The 14,985-nt window shown below is 34.7% G+C and overlaps 1 long non-coding RNA gene and 1 pseudogene across 2 annotated transcripts; both read left to right on the top strand.

Moving 5' to 3' along the window:
* Positions 1 to 1,437: 1,437 nt before the first annotated feature.
* LOC147500783 (uncharacterized) lies at positions 1,438 to 4,272 on the top strand. Its single transcript, XR_015194756.1, has 3 exons — positions 1,438 to 1,519; positions 1,638 to 1,768; positions 3,979 to 4,272. It is a non-coding gene; the product is annotated as an uncharacterized LOC147500783 (long non-coding RNA).
* Positions 4,273 to 4,892: 620 nt separating this feature from the next.
* LOC147500784 (uncharacterized) lies at positions 4,893 to 14,662 on the top strand (annotated as a pseudogene). Its single transcript, XR_015197083.1, has 8 exons — positions 4,893 to 4,910; positions 10,589 to 10,811; positions 11,141 to 11,779; positions 11,903 to 12,012; positions 12,108 to 12,161; positions 12,566 to 12,684; positions 13,195 to 13,382; positions 13,808 to 14,662. The product of XR_015197083.1 is annotated as an uncharacterized LOC147500784 (transcript).
* Positions 14,663 to 14,985: the final 323 nt, after the last annotated feature.

A 14,985-nucleotide genomic window follows, 5' to 3' on the forward strand; every position in this document is an offset into this window, starting at 1 on the left:
GTGGGGGAAATGTAACTTCAGCACCTTTGTTTTCACTTTAGCACCCTTCTGAACCGAATATTAACTATTAAGTATAGTGTTGACAATAAATCATTGATTAAGCCTAGCAATTCCGTGTGTTAAATTCCAATTTTTGTGTAAGTGAATGCATTTCTTTTTAATCTTAATATCATTTTAATTTCTTCTTGCATTTGTTTCTCTAGATTACACACTAGCTTGCACCTTCAGACATAGAAGTTGATTCTTTGGATTAAGATGATGAGTGACTACAGTTTGAAGCCAATTAATGATTGAACCAACGTGGAATTTCGAAAGTACGTTGTTTATGATTCCACCTTCCTACTGCTTATGCTTTATATTCTTTTGTTCTTTTTCTAGACAAGTTGTAAGATTATCAAAGTTGTTTATGAGAGAATCTTAGCTGAGAATATGTTAATATTGTTTCAAGTGTTAATAACTCCTTGGTTATTCACGATTGACGACTAGCACATGTTTATGGATCAGTCAATAAAAGGAGTGATATCTCTAGAATCCATTGGTAGAATACGGATTGAATTTCACCCGGAAATAGACTATCGGAAAAAAACCGTGAAGAAAAGTTGACACTGAAAACACCACTGTTTTTTTTTGGCAAAGTCGGGGGTTTGTTGTTTTTTTGGGGTTAAGAATGGCGAACAATTGAAATAGAAAATAAGGCCAGAACAAAATTGATTCGATCCTAATGGTAGAAGGAATATAAAAAACGACAACACGATTGAATCTCACCAAACCATTATATTGTTTCTCCACTTAGAAACTCCCCCTCCTTCTAAAATTCCAGACAATGAGAAATCATGTTATAATAAATCTATTAAAGTATGTAGTGTAAGAGTTTCTTTTTTGAACCAATTTTTATTTGACTTGCTTATTGTAGCATTTGGAAGGCGTTTCATATAATCAGAAAAAGAGATTTCAGTCCATGGGACAATATGATCAAGGCCGCCTGCAAAAAAGGTAATAGCAATTTGCTTCAAGGTTATAAAATTTAAATTTTCTTCTATCTAAATAATTTCAACCACGGTAGTTCCATATTGCGTTTGTGTTTGACTAGGTTATGTTTATCATGGTTCTAATATTGTTAGAAAGTGAGCTAAACATATGTATTTTGCACAGTTAGTTTTCCATATATGTATTTTTGCAATCTAGGCGTGTAGACTTCAATTATCCTGACCATAAAGTGGGCCTGTACACGTTCTATGGTTATGATAATATAATTCAACCAATGAGAACATACTAATGAGTAAGGCTTGGTACCACTATAAGTGAGGTACATGTTAAACTATAAAGTGGCTGGAAGGAAGCTATGAAGGCAAATAAGCCATATTTATCTTCAATAAAATTTAATTGAATATGGATTTGGCTTTGCTAGCTCTTAATACTTTTGTTTCCTGTTTAACCAGAGCTATTTTAAATACAAGAAGAAAACCGGGATGAAGGGATACAAATACTGTAGTGTCTGCAAAATCTTTATAAGAAAATCGTATGTATGCTATATTTTTCTCCATGATATGCATTACCCTCAGTTGGTGTTTAATCTTAAAATGTTGAGAACAAATAGTTTTTTCTGAATTTGGGTGCAATTTTTTGTGATGTGTTAGGTGGAGGACATTAAAAGGATGAATGGCTTGGTCAACGATCTTCAAATGTTTGCTCTCAAGTCGTTGCAGATACCATTACCAGGACGACACCCACCTTCACCCATTCTGTCAAATGGTTCTGCCACACCAGGGTAAAACTTTTCTCATTATTTTTTCATTATAAAGGACATGGGTTCTTCACATTTTTGAGTATTAAGTGTCTTGAAACTAGAGTATGTATGGCAAAACAGATAGTCAACATAGAAATACAATTTCCCAAAAAATAGAAAATGCACAACCTGTCAAGATTTCAGAACTCCAAATTATTTCCCTTCGTGACAATGTAGTGGTGGCCTAAATTTGTTATTGTTTTTGTATTTGAATAGTATTTAAAATCAATGTGTTGTTTTGAACTATGGTCTCACACCTCTTTTCTTCTTATAAAATAGGCAGGTTCCGAATTAGTTTAAACTTTTTAGGGCTTTAAGCTAAGTAGATTAAACTCAACCTCTCTTTTCTTTTCTCCAGTGATTTACATGGGTTAATAAGCAATGGGTATGAGGTTTTGGCTTTTAGCTTATGTATGATTTATTTGATCTATACTTTAAGTATACAACATTAAATTTGATTAGAAGTGAAAGGTATCTATTGTTGGGGTTATCCTTACTCTCTTATCTTTGTTTACAAAAAAAAATTCATCAATCGAATGGAATATATTAGTGTAGTAGAAATTTTACTAATTAAATTTATGTTTAGTTGTAATGTGCATGTTTCTTTGGTTGTGATAAACTATTAGCTAATAGCAAAAGTTGGCATTTAGGCACACTTTTTCAATTCCCACGTTGTTTGTTGAGTTTTTAATAAGTGTACATGTGCTTCCATTTATGACATTTGTAAGCACATTAATTTTATTAGCCAACATCCAACGAAGAAAGTTGAAGCAGCTTATAAAGAAAAGTATCAAATGAGCTTATGAGCTTGATAGCGCATATCAGCATATGGGATTGCTTATTGATAGCAATCCAAACAAAGCTTATAGTTGCTTTGAACTAGCTCTAAGCAGTCCCAAAAAATAAGAAATTCAGTAATGGTAAGGGTATGTCAACATGTATAAATTTGACGCAAAAACAAAGCTTGCAGTGATGAGCTCTAAAATTTCAAACTAGCATCATATTTTGGGACAATCTTCTCCTAATATCGTAACTAGATACTGAGAATTAACTTCTATATTCACATGTAACTCGAGCTTGATAATGTTGGTTACTTAATGTGTTTAAACATGTAAACATCCTTTAATTGCTTAGGGTTTAGGATTTTATTTCTGTTGAATTGGTTGTAGATGTTCACTTGGATATAATAGGACACTTAATGGATTCATATCAATATAGATGGGTTTCCAATATGTTTCCAGCAAAATCCAAGTCTAATTCATACTAATTCTATGCGTCCATACGGGTTGGAACATGCTAAGTTAGTGAAAATGGGTATTAGTTGGTAAGTTTAAATATGAGATTTTCTTAAAACATGGATTTTCCTAAAGGCTCATAACCTTTAGGACATTTGCAATTTGAATTTCTAAAAAAAAATCTTTAATTTGGTTATTTGTATGAACTTTAACCTCGACCAAGAAGAAGACGTTGCCTTGGTTCATCATTAGAAAAGGTTCATCAATAGTAGTTTGATTAATTTTTTGTTTTAATTTGTTTCCTTCTCTTCCATAGTACATCTTCTTCTCATATTTCATTGTTTAGAAAAGATGAATACCATTGTTTTATGGAGAGTCCAAGAATAAATAAAAAAAAATGAATTCTTATGAAGTTTAATTCTCATATTCTTAAATCTAATCTAATCTAATCTAATCTAGAAAGAGCATGTGGCTATGCCAATCTCCATATTTCGCTTCTAAAATTTACCTATACTTTTTAGAGTTTACTAAATACGGTTGTTTATTATTGTATGTTTCCTAATTGTATTGAGCGGGGTGCTTTAATTCTATTTATGATGGTATTCAGTGAGGTGCTTTCTTAGCTTTATATGGCATTCAATGATCTTCTTTTATAGCTCTCTATGATTGTATTTACTGTGTGAATATTGATCCGCCTCACTCAAAATGAAGGTCCATGTAAACTATAACTGCGTTGAATTTTTATGTCGTGTCAAAACTAATAATATAAATAGTGTAAGGTACCAATATGCAACATCAAACTTTTAGATGAGTAAATTCTAAAACTAACTTCATCAGTTCATGGCATTAATGGAATAGAAATGGTAACTCCCTTGCTATTTCTAGCTTTATATTTAGTTCCATGCCTAATATTGTATTTCTCCATTTTCAGTATTGTTGTTTGGAAAGTGTTTTCAGGTTATTAAGAGTGGAATCTGGGCATGCTCTTACTATGTGAATTTATGTAGTTGTATATGTCGTTTCCCAAAGTGGAAGGTGAGTTCTTCATTTTTTTTAATTCTTTATGCTACAAACATTTTTCTCTAAAACCAAATAGCAAATAGAAGATTTTATTGAAAACTCTTAAAGTATTTTATTAAAATGTTTACAATCAACACTTCATGGAGTTGTTTCTGTAGTCTAGTAATTCTTATGGTTGGCATGCTTAGTAACGAGTTGCTTCAATGTTCAATAATAACTACCAAGATATCGTCAAGGTTAACAACATTTTATCGTGATATTTTTTTTGATAGGCGTTTTTTTTTTTTTTTTGTGATATATCCAATTAGAAAATTAAATAAGATTTTAAGAAATGATTTAAGATATTTAATTATTTGTGGTTTGCTACTGTTCTTTTTAGCAAAAGAGGTGATATTGTATTGTGTAGCTACTAAGCCAAGAAAATGTGTTTTATTTGATTGCCATGTTTTTATATTCTCTTTTCTAGGCAGTTGCATCTCTATTCTTCTCACAATTTCTGTTTTAGGAAGAGATGTGTATCCGAAATTGGCCTAATTGACTACCTGAGGGAACTCCTTAGAATGATATAGTGTAATTTGTCATTCATGGAGATCTTCTGTTTTGTCACTTGATGATAAGCGCCATTGTGCATGTTGGATATGCACTCTTCTGATTTTCATTGGTTCTACCTTCTTTGCATATATACATGAATCACTTTGTTGCCCATACAATTGTTTGTCCCACACTATTATGTTCATGACCCGTGTTGAAATCCTTCTAATCTGATTCGTACAATGGATCATTTTTTTTATATATATTTTTAAATGTAGAAGAGGGATGATTGTATATATATCATTCATATTACAATAGACATGGCACCTATTGTGAAGGTAAAATTAGTCTTACTTTATTTTCCAACGTATAGCTCTCTTTAGGTTTCTCAATAATGTTTAATATGCTTTCTTATGCACGTAACATAAACTTTTTCTTTCGAATGTGAATTGAATGTTAGGCGTAAACAACATATTCTGAATAATCTTACATACGCTTTCGGAACATAAACCTATTTCATTCCTTTTATTAATAATGGTCACACTCGGATATTAACCTTCAGTATCAACGTTAATTTAGAAAAGTTGGGAAGGTTTTATTTGGTTCCATTCCAAATAAAAACATTCTGTAATGGTCGATATGATCAAACCATTAGCGACCTGGGTGTGTTATTACTGAGTAACTATATATTAGCATGTCAGAGGCACCAAGGGAAGAATCACATATTGGATGTTTTTTTGGTTGCATATTGGATGTTGGACAATCTTATAAATATATCAATCATGTATTGATATATACATATTGGTTGCATATATCATTAACATGTTTGACTGTAACTTATATAAAATTCAGTAGTTTGATTGTAATTTACAAACTTTATAGATTAGTTCATCCACGTTAAATCCAACTTTGATCATGTGCTATGGTGTTCCAATGTGATGGTATTCCCAGAATCCCAGAAGGTTCATATGCTTCCTAGGTCTGAAAAACAGTATGAGATAGTTTGAAACATAGTACAAAGTATCAGGATATGGCAAAATATCGATTCCTGATTTATGGATATGTATCGTGGATATATCCCCCTCTTTGGGGATGTTTGACATTGCTTCATATGCAAATATCATGGATTTATCCAAAATATCAACAAATATCGTGGATATTATGGATATTTTTTGATATATCATGATATATAATTTATATTTATTTGAAATATAATGGTAAATGTTAAATAAAATTGTTACCTACACAAAATATCGCCAAATATCCCCAAATATCACAAATATCGTGGATATTTGCAGTCTTATATATCTCTAAACATATCGTGATATTTATATATTTTTTCTTGAAATCTCGATATATATCGTGATATATCGCGATATGGTTTGAAATTCATTCTACTTAGTTCAAAATCAATGATTTTGAGTGGTAGCACTCTACCTCAGCTTTTTACCCATTTTTTACATGTATATTTGTGCTGAGAGACAAAGCATGATATGGAAAGAGCTTATTATGCTAATAATATGGATTAAAAAGCTTGATATATGGTATAATTTTGTTTAAGAAGGTACCTTAATAGAAGTATCAAGGTGTCTTCTTGGAATGTTGCGAGCCCAATCTCCTTAATAAGGGTGCAGGGGTGAGTTTGATCCCTTTTCGCATGCCAGCATATAAACATGTTACCGAATGCAGATTGCTTATGCTTATAAGTGTTAGAAATACAAATACATTTTGGTTCTTTTTGTTGCATAATTAAAATTTCTGTTTCTTTTGTGTTTTGTTTAGGTGAGTAATAGATTCCACGAGAATGTTGAAAGAATCACATGAATGCACAACATGTAAGAACCCATTGTTTGGAAGCTCAAGTGTTAGAGCTGTAACTAAAGAGGTCGATTGACTACTTCATAGCCAATGCCAAGCACTCATGTCAATGATAAAAGAATATCATACTTCACATATAAGATACCCACCAATTTGTTAGAAGCTTTAGCGTTTGTCTCTGTCAGGGTTTACTTTTTGTAATTATGCTTTATCTTTCAATATATTACATTGTAAGGAGATACCCCATTGTAATTATTCTTTTTTAAGTACTCATGGTTTTGGGGTCATGTATGATTGGGTTTATCGATATATATACATAAAGATTGACAAACATGTCAGATTTAGATGTGCTAATCTTCTACTTTGCTTATTCGCTTTGCCTGTGTTGTTACTTGTTAGTATATAGGGTTAACGAATATTACCCCCCACTAGATGAGCCAATCAGGATTTCCCCCCACTAAATGGGAAATTAGGGTTTCCTCCCCAGATACACACAAAAAAAAACATGGTCAACCCAAGTTAATTTTTTTTTGTGACTCTTTTAATCATTATAAATAATTCGGTCTTCGTGTTTAAAAAAAAAAAATCATTTGCTCTAAATGATATAAATTAATCTACCATCACCTCTCTTTATATTAAAATAGAGTACATCTGAAGTGGATAGTCCTCTCCTAGGTGGCACTCTCTTAGGAGAGAGTGAAGCCCACGTGGATGTCTGTTTCTCATTTAGAAGTTTCACGTACCCTCTCTCAACTTCTCAAGTCTCAAACCAATCGTAATTCTATTAAAATACTCTAGCTTCTCAAGTCTCAAACCCATTGTAATTTCGTAAATATCAACTTCTAATCATTACTTTTGTTGAAATTAGTAAGGAGTTTTGAGTTAGAATACCACACTTGCGCAACACTGCTGGTGAAAAATGTCTAATACATAACACGAAAGCCTTATGTGTGTCGGTTGCCTAAGTGTTTTTAATGCATTGCTTTAGGACTTACAATCTATGTCTAGCTAAGTAACCAATCGATTTAATCTATATACACGTTTATATACATGTTTATGAATTATGCATATTTTTTTCGTTAACTCAACAAATTATATTCTTCTTAAGAATATTAAGGAACACGAATTTTTTTTCGTTAAAACAGGTTTGGGGTCACTGATCTTAAAATATTTTCTCTAAAGTCGTGGCTGACACCATTACCAAAACGACAACCTCCTTCACCTATTTACTCAATTTAGTTAATGAATGATATGTCTTTTTGTTTATCGGAGATTCCATTTGTGCATCTAAATATATTTCTTTGGTGATTCAACAAAATAATAAATCATAGGAATTAATTAGTCTAAAAAAATTAAAACCAATTGTAAAAGTAAGACTACTTTCAAAAGGTAGCAAGAATGAGTTCCTTCTTGCATTGTATTAAAATTTGAAAGTTCATGTCCGTCTACAACTATTAATATCTTGGCGTATGAACTCTCATTATTTAATGAACTCATTGTAATTCGACGCAATGAATTCGCTAGATAATAGAGGTTGTGTGTTACGTAGATGGAGAGACCATTGTGCGCAATGAATATAATTCGGTTATTGCTTAAACATATGGTATGTTTTGAGTATGTGTTCTATTCCTTGATTGTTGCGTTATATTTTGATATAGTTTATATAGGTAAGTGATAAGAATTGTTATTTGGGACAATAATAACCCAAAAATATAAATAAAACCCTTCTTCAAACCCTTAAAAAAAATTAGAAAAACATAAACCCTTCAAACAAAAAGTATGCAATATGAATCATTAGCTATCAATATACATGTATTATTTATTCAAGTGGACTTTAGGCTTACGAGTCATTAGCTATCTATGTAGCAAGTCCGGCCATGGGCTTGGTCAAATGACTAGTTGTTTTAAATGACTCAGTTTTTAGATTGCTAAGTAATTCTAAGAGAGTTTCTCTGGTTAAGTGTCGGGTTTTAAATTTTGATTTCACTACAATATCGGATTTTCAGTTGATATTTCAGAAATTAGTGAGTCGAAATATTATGTGGATGCCACCTCAAGGTTGAAACTAATGCCAGATGGGCAAATTAGATTTGGGGAAATTTTTAGCAACCACGTCAGCACGCTATCCAATTAATTTGACGGTTTTACTAAATTGAAATGTTTTGAAAGTACAATGTTTATTTGAATAAAAAAAAGTACGTTGTCTGTTTTGAAACCAACTGCAAAATTTGATGTATTTTTTAGTCATTTTCTCTTCTTTTGTATACGAGATTACTAGTACCAAAGTAATCAAGTGAGCGGAGCGAACGATCTTGGGCCGACAGGGGGTATTTAGACAAAAAACCATTTGGTTGGTTTCTGTCTGTCCTCATTCCTCTCGCCCTCCAATCTCTCCCTCTCCACTCCTCCCTTTCCCTCTCCGCTCACGCCCCCACTGCCACCATAGCTCTACAGTCGTTTCACACTTCTCACTCGCCACTCTCAACTCGGCTCCCTCCCGGTGAAGACGATGATGAGCACCACCACCATAAATCCACTCAACTCGAAACTGAAACTCTTTCACCAATTCCAACCACTTTCCCTCAACAACAAGATTATCTCCCTATTAACAAACAAAAAGCCTACTTATTCTTCTTCTTCATCGCTAAACGCCACCAACATCCGTTCTCTAATTTCCAACCTCGCTCTCCTCACCAATGCTACCAAGGATGCGGCCATCACGCCAACAATCTACTTCTCCTTCTTCAGTAAGTTTCATTCCAAATATATTACATAATTCATTTTCAATCCCTTGTTTGTTAACTTTGATTGTTATTTTTTTAGGACATTGAAGTAGGTAGTAGTTCTGAAGAATGTTACGTGGCTTTGTTTGTTCGGATGCTTGGACTAGATAATGACCCACTTGACAGGTTGTACTAACCCAATTCTCTACCTCCGATCTTATAGGTCTTTCTCTAGGAATAGTGCTCATCCTCACTGACCGGCTGAACCCGAGTGGGTTGCCTACGTACCCCTTCTTTAGGGGATCAAGCCGAACCGTAGTTCTCCCCCCTCCTCTTTCTCTCTCCCCTCTTTTCTCTTATATCTCTTCTAACCACCTCCTTCTCTCTCTCTAACCGCTAACCGCTCCCTTATCCCATGATTTTCTTTCTAGTCCCACGACCACTAATTGTCCAACTATCTCTTGATATATCGCGGCTTTGCTATCGCATCTCCCGTATGCCCCTTCACTATTATGCCTCCCTTTGGGTCAACAAACCACACCGGTCCCTATGCCCCTCCGATTCAAGGCCCTCCAGATTCTCCTCGCCTTTACATGATTCAAGGATCGATCACGTGCTCCCTCTTTCTCCTACCTTACGCTTATCTCTCCCCGAAGACATGTCATCTTGATGGTCATGAATTAGGCTGATACAGAGCAGGCGATAGACGCTTTGTGGAAATACTCGCTAGGGGGAAAGAAGTGTATTGATGCAATTATGGAATTCGTGTGGTTGCATTAATCTCACTCTTACTCTTCTCAAATCGGATACAAGTTCTACATGTGAAGTCTGCTGGCCGGGCTTTTACGAACCATTTCTTCAGTTAATCTGTACCGCATTTTGGTAGCGGAAAGTGGAGCAATTGAAGAAATAACTGCTCTTTTGAGTCGTTGGTCTCTGACAGCAGAGATATTTAAAACATTTTTCTTTATAGAATTTGTTTCCACATACTTTGAAATTTGAAAGACATGTTTATGTACTAGGATATGCTCGTGCCTACGGCCCCGAGACCTGGACGCACCTGTGGTACTACTTCCGACAACTCATCGCGCGCCTTAAGGCCAAAGGCATGCATACACATCTTAGGCGCCAAAATATTCTACAAGAAGACCAAATAAACAACTCAATTTATAAGTCCATCCGCAAGGCCATCCCAATTACTCATTATCTATAAGCCCAAATCAATTGGAGGCCTAACAGTTTATGGGCTAGCCCAACAATTTATAAGCCCAGCCGCAATTATTGACTTTTGGTTGATTTTTTGATAAATCCCATACTATTGATTACACTTAACAAAATTACACAAACTCTCCAAACACTCTGGATCTGTATATCACAACTTACTAAAAGACAATGATAACCACTGGATGGAGACCCTGCGGGCTCCACACCATTGCTTTTTATTATATAGATAGATATATAATGTGTATTTGCAGGTTAAGGAGCAAAGCATATGTGTTTTGTGGAACTTATCTGTTGATGAGAAGCTTAGAGTGAAAATAGCATGCAAATGGTGATCTCTTGCCAATACTTGTTAAGTTCCTTGGTGATGAGGAGGAAATGAAGGTAAAGGAGGCTGCAGGTGGGGTGCTAGCAAATTTGGCTTTGAGCGGGTCAAACCACAAGATATTGGTTGAATTTGATGTTATACCAAAACTGGTGAGAATACATTTGTTCATAGAGGTGGTTATTTATAAGTGAAGCATTTTTAATTTGGCATTCCTGAAACTACATTGATTCTCTGATCCGTGGAACTTTACAATTTCAGTTTCTGAAAATATAAAACAAATCTACAGATGAAAGGAAAAGTTTGTAAATAAGCATTTTTCTAAATACATAAAGTTATATGTTCTCCAGGAGGAAAAATAAAAGAAAATAAATTACTTGGACCATTGTATATATTTAAGTCTTTTGAATTCCTAGAAGTGCTATAGATGATTTAGTACTTCAAAATTGAGGAACTCTAATCATCATGAACACTATTGCAGGCCAAATTTTTGAAAGTTAATGTCGAAGGATCCAAAGTACTAAGGAAAGTAGCAAAAATTGTCTTGTTGGAACTTGCTAAAGACGAATTCTACAGAATTCTTGTCATGGAGGAGGGCCTGGTTTTAGTTCCCTTGATTGGGGCAGATGCATATAAGTCCTTGAGGCCAGTTTCACACTCGTGGCCTTCTTTTCCTGATGGCACCGAGTTAGAACGAGGTTCATCAACTCCGTCTAGGTACGGTGCTTCTGAGTTGCTCCTTGGGCTAAATATCCAAGACAAGAACTTTGACTTTGAGGAAGCCAAGATAAAGGCAATAGTTGGACGTACACAGCAGCACTTTCTTGCACGTATTGGCGCAATAGAAATGGAAGAAGGGAGAAAGCCCCAACCTGAGTCAGCAATGTACTCTGTTGCCGTGGGTTGATGGTGTTGCTCGCTTAGTTTTGATTCTTGAACTTGAAGATATTTCAGCCATTTCAAGAGCTTCACTTTCTATTTCTGATGCATGTATCAATGAACATATGCGGATGTCATTCATGGCAGCTGGAGCTGTCAAACATCTAGTCCGCCTTCTGAACCATACTGAAGAAAATGTTAAATTGGCTACATCTCATGCTCTTGAGAGGCTTTCTATCAGGTTGGCATCTTTATTCTGTTTATTCGGTTTATGTCTCTAAGTTTAGTTTTTCTTATCTTTGTAGAACACTTCTAGGATAGAATGTTGCTCATTGTTTCATTGACCTTTCCAATCTTCTTATAGGTCTTCTTCTGTCTCTTGATGCAGCAATGATGTTTGAAGCAGAAGGTGCGGTGTATCATCTAGTTAATACTTTGAAGTGCAAAGAAATTCCAGAGAATCTGTTGGAAAAGGTGTTTTCTGGTATTTTTATTATTTATAAACGCATTGTGTTTACACATTCCTATTTTCTTTAGCCATACCGACAAAAATCTTTCTGGAAACGCAGACTGTGAATATACTTGCTCGGATTCTAGACCCTGGTAAAGAAATGATATTGAAGGTTAGTTGTATATCTTCCACCCATAATTGTAAATCCAGACTCTAAATTTATATTTGAGGTTCTAAAATTTGGTTTTATGGAAGTCAAAATTTTAAACTAGTAGGGTCTATTTTACTAAAACATTGGCTTATGAAATTTACTGAGTTTTTTGAAAAACGTTAAAAAAAATTAGTAAAAAGTGTGTACACATTTGATAATTTAGTTAAGCATGAAACACAAATGTACAACTCTCGTTGACCAATATATTACCAATTGCTGTTACAAAATTTTGAATCAATGGTATAAATGTATACTGGGAGTTTTAATGTTATGGCCGGCTTCATTCAACAGACCAAATCATTTACATGTTCAAACTAACAACTACAATTGACTGTTGACTTACGTTTAATATCAGTTTCTTCCAGTTTTATGATGGACCAGTAAATGGATTGGCGAAACTTTTGTATGGAACAGGAATCGCCAGTGCGGCTAAAGCATTAGGTGAAAACCCAGATGATGTAGAAGGATCAAAGGCAACTGCTAGGTTTGTTACTTTTTAGCTAATTCTGCATTTGGTTGAATAATCTGCTATCATATGAAGTTAATTTAGCTGTGAAAAGAAAAGAAAGAGAGATAGTCTCCTGATCCTCTGATGTTTTGGAATGAATCAAACTTGCATGAGGCAGTGCTATAGTCGGCAGAAACACATTATATCTCCTAGTGCATTGTATTTTTCCTTTGTTGTTCCTTGAGATCTGTTGTTTCCCAATATTATCCACTTTATGAGTGGAAAAGAAGATGCATGTTAATGAATATGAAGTTCCATAATGCAGAGCTAGTTTATTAAACTGATTCCTACACAATCGATCAGTCAAACATTAGTTGGATCACTAATAAATTTCAACAAAGCTGTATTCTACCTAATTTGATTGGCTGCTCCTTAACTAAAGCCTGTTGGTTTTGCTTATTTGATTAATATGTCATTTTGATGTGTTCTGCAAGTTGAATTTTAAACAATATATCGAGTCCATATGTGTGCTGCATGCCTTTTCAGGGATTATGTATTGGATTCTGGTGTTATATCTCGCTTCATTGAGATTATGAAGACATCTCCAAATTTGCAAAGAAAAGCTGCTTCAATCCTTGAGTACATAGCAACCATTGAGCCTTGTATGGATGAACTTATTGCAGTGGATATCGAATCCGGATTGGTTGCTGTTTTCCATCCCAGATGTAGTAATGGTAAGGGCCTGACTACTTTTCTATAGAAACATAAATAATTACGCACATTTATGTTAACCTTTGTCTTTCCCTTGAATGTGTTCGAAACTTTCCTGATTAGTTATAGGTTGAAAATGAAAATGGTATGAACCAAACTAATTTGTGGGAAAAAAGAGAGGAGATACTGGAGAAAAGCTGAAATTGAAGAAAGAATGCCTTGAAAAAGGGATGTGTGTAAATCGCAAATGCATCATTCTTGATCAAACTTTTGTTGACTTATGCCTCCAAAAGGAAGCATTTTATTTTACATTTCTTGAATGTCTCCTGAGGGACTCATTGTATTTGGTCTTTCAAAATGCACCAATTGTCTTACTTATTTGCAGCCTGATTCTATTGTGGATCAGTGGATGTAAGTACTCATTTAATGGTTAGTAAATTCTTTGCAGACTTGGAGAATGGTAGAGAGAGACAGCACCAAGAGCTAAGTTCCTTAGAAGCTGGCCCAACAATATCTGCAGCTTCCCGGTTGTTGACAAAGCTCCTAGATTCTGAACAGTTTCGTGTCTCTATAAATTCCAGTAATCTGACACAAAATCTGCGCAAAGTACTAATGTCAGATATTCCGCTTCGCAATAAGGACTGGGTTGCTGCATGCCTCATTAAGCTCGAGTCTTCATTTGGTTCCCAAGATCCCGAGAACCCTATTAACAAGGAAGTAACTCTTTTTGAGACGATACCGAGATTGATTGACCATATTAGGGCCTCTTTCTCTCCGGAAGCACAAGAGTCTGCTGTCGTAGAACTTAACACTTTAATCTCTACAGGAATCGTAGATTTCACTAGAGCAGTTGCTGATCAAGGAGGAATACTCCCACTGGTGGAGGTGATTGAGGAGGGTAGTAAGAGAGCAGTTGAAGCAGGCTTAGCCATTCTGTTTAACCTTAGCATGGACGCTGAGAATCATGCAGCCATAATTGCCACTGGAGCTGTTCCTTCTCTGCGAAGGATTGTTCTCTCACAAGGACCACAGTGGATGCGTGCTCTTCGTTTGCTAAGATCTTTGCCAACACAATGACGTTTGCAAGGTATCAAATTTGGCAGCATTCTATTCTTGTGGTCGGGCTTTTCTCATTTGTATCCTTTACTGCTTTGTTTGGATCACCATTTATAGTTTACCGAGCAGAAGTTCAGGCTTCATCTCTGTATTTTCTCAACTAAGTTAATCCGAATGGTGATTATTGATTAATATAGGAAGTTGGAGTCTTCAGCACTAAACTGTTAATTTCATTTTTATGGTAGTACGTCATTCTTCCTCTCATCATCTCTTAAACAATGATCCTTTGGCAAAAGCATGTCTCTCTTGGAACGTAAAAACAAGTGCAGAAATCCAAATCAATATTATGTTTATTGATAAAATTTGACGTAGATATCTGGCCATTGATGTAATTATATTTTGTGCCTGGTTTCATATTAGCATTTCAAAATACGGACCAATATTTACTGGATTCTTGAGAAATTATTCGTAAAAACTAAAAAAGTAAAAATGAAGATATGTTACAAGCTTTTGTTGGACGTGTCTTGATCGCCATACAACACCAGCCATTGTGGAGACAAGTACGCATAT

This window comes from Coptis chinensis, chromosome 5 (assembly GCF_015680905.1).
Source record: "Coptis chinensis isolate HL-2020 chromosome 5, ASM1568090v1, whole genome shotgun sequence".
Lineage (NCBI taxonomy): Eukaryota > Viridiplantae > Streptophyta > Magnoliopsida > Ranunculales > Ranunculaceae > Coptis > Coptis chinensis.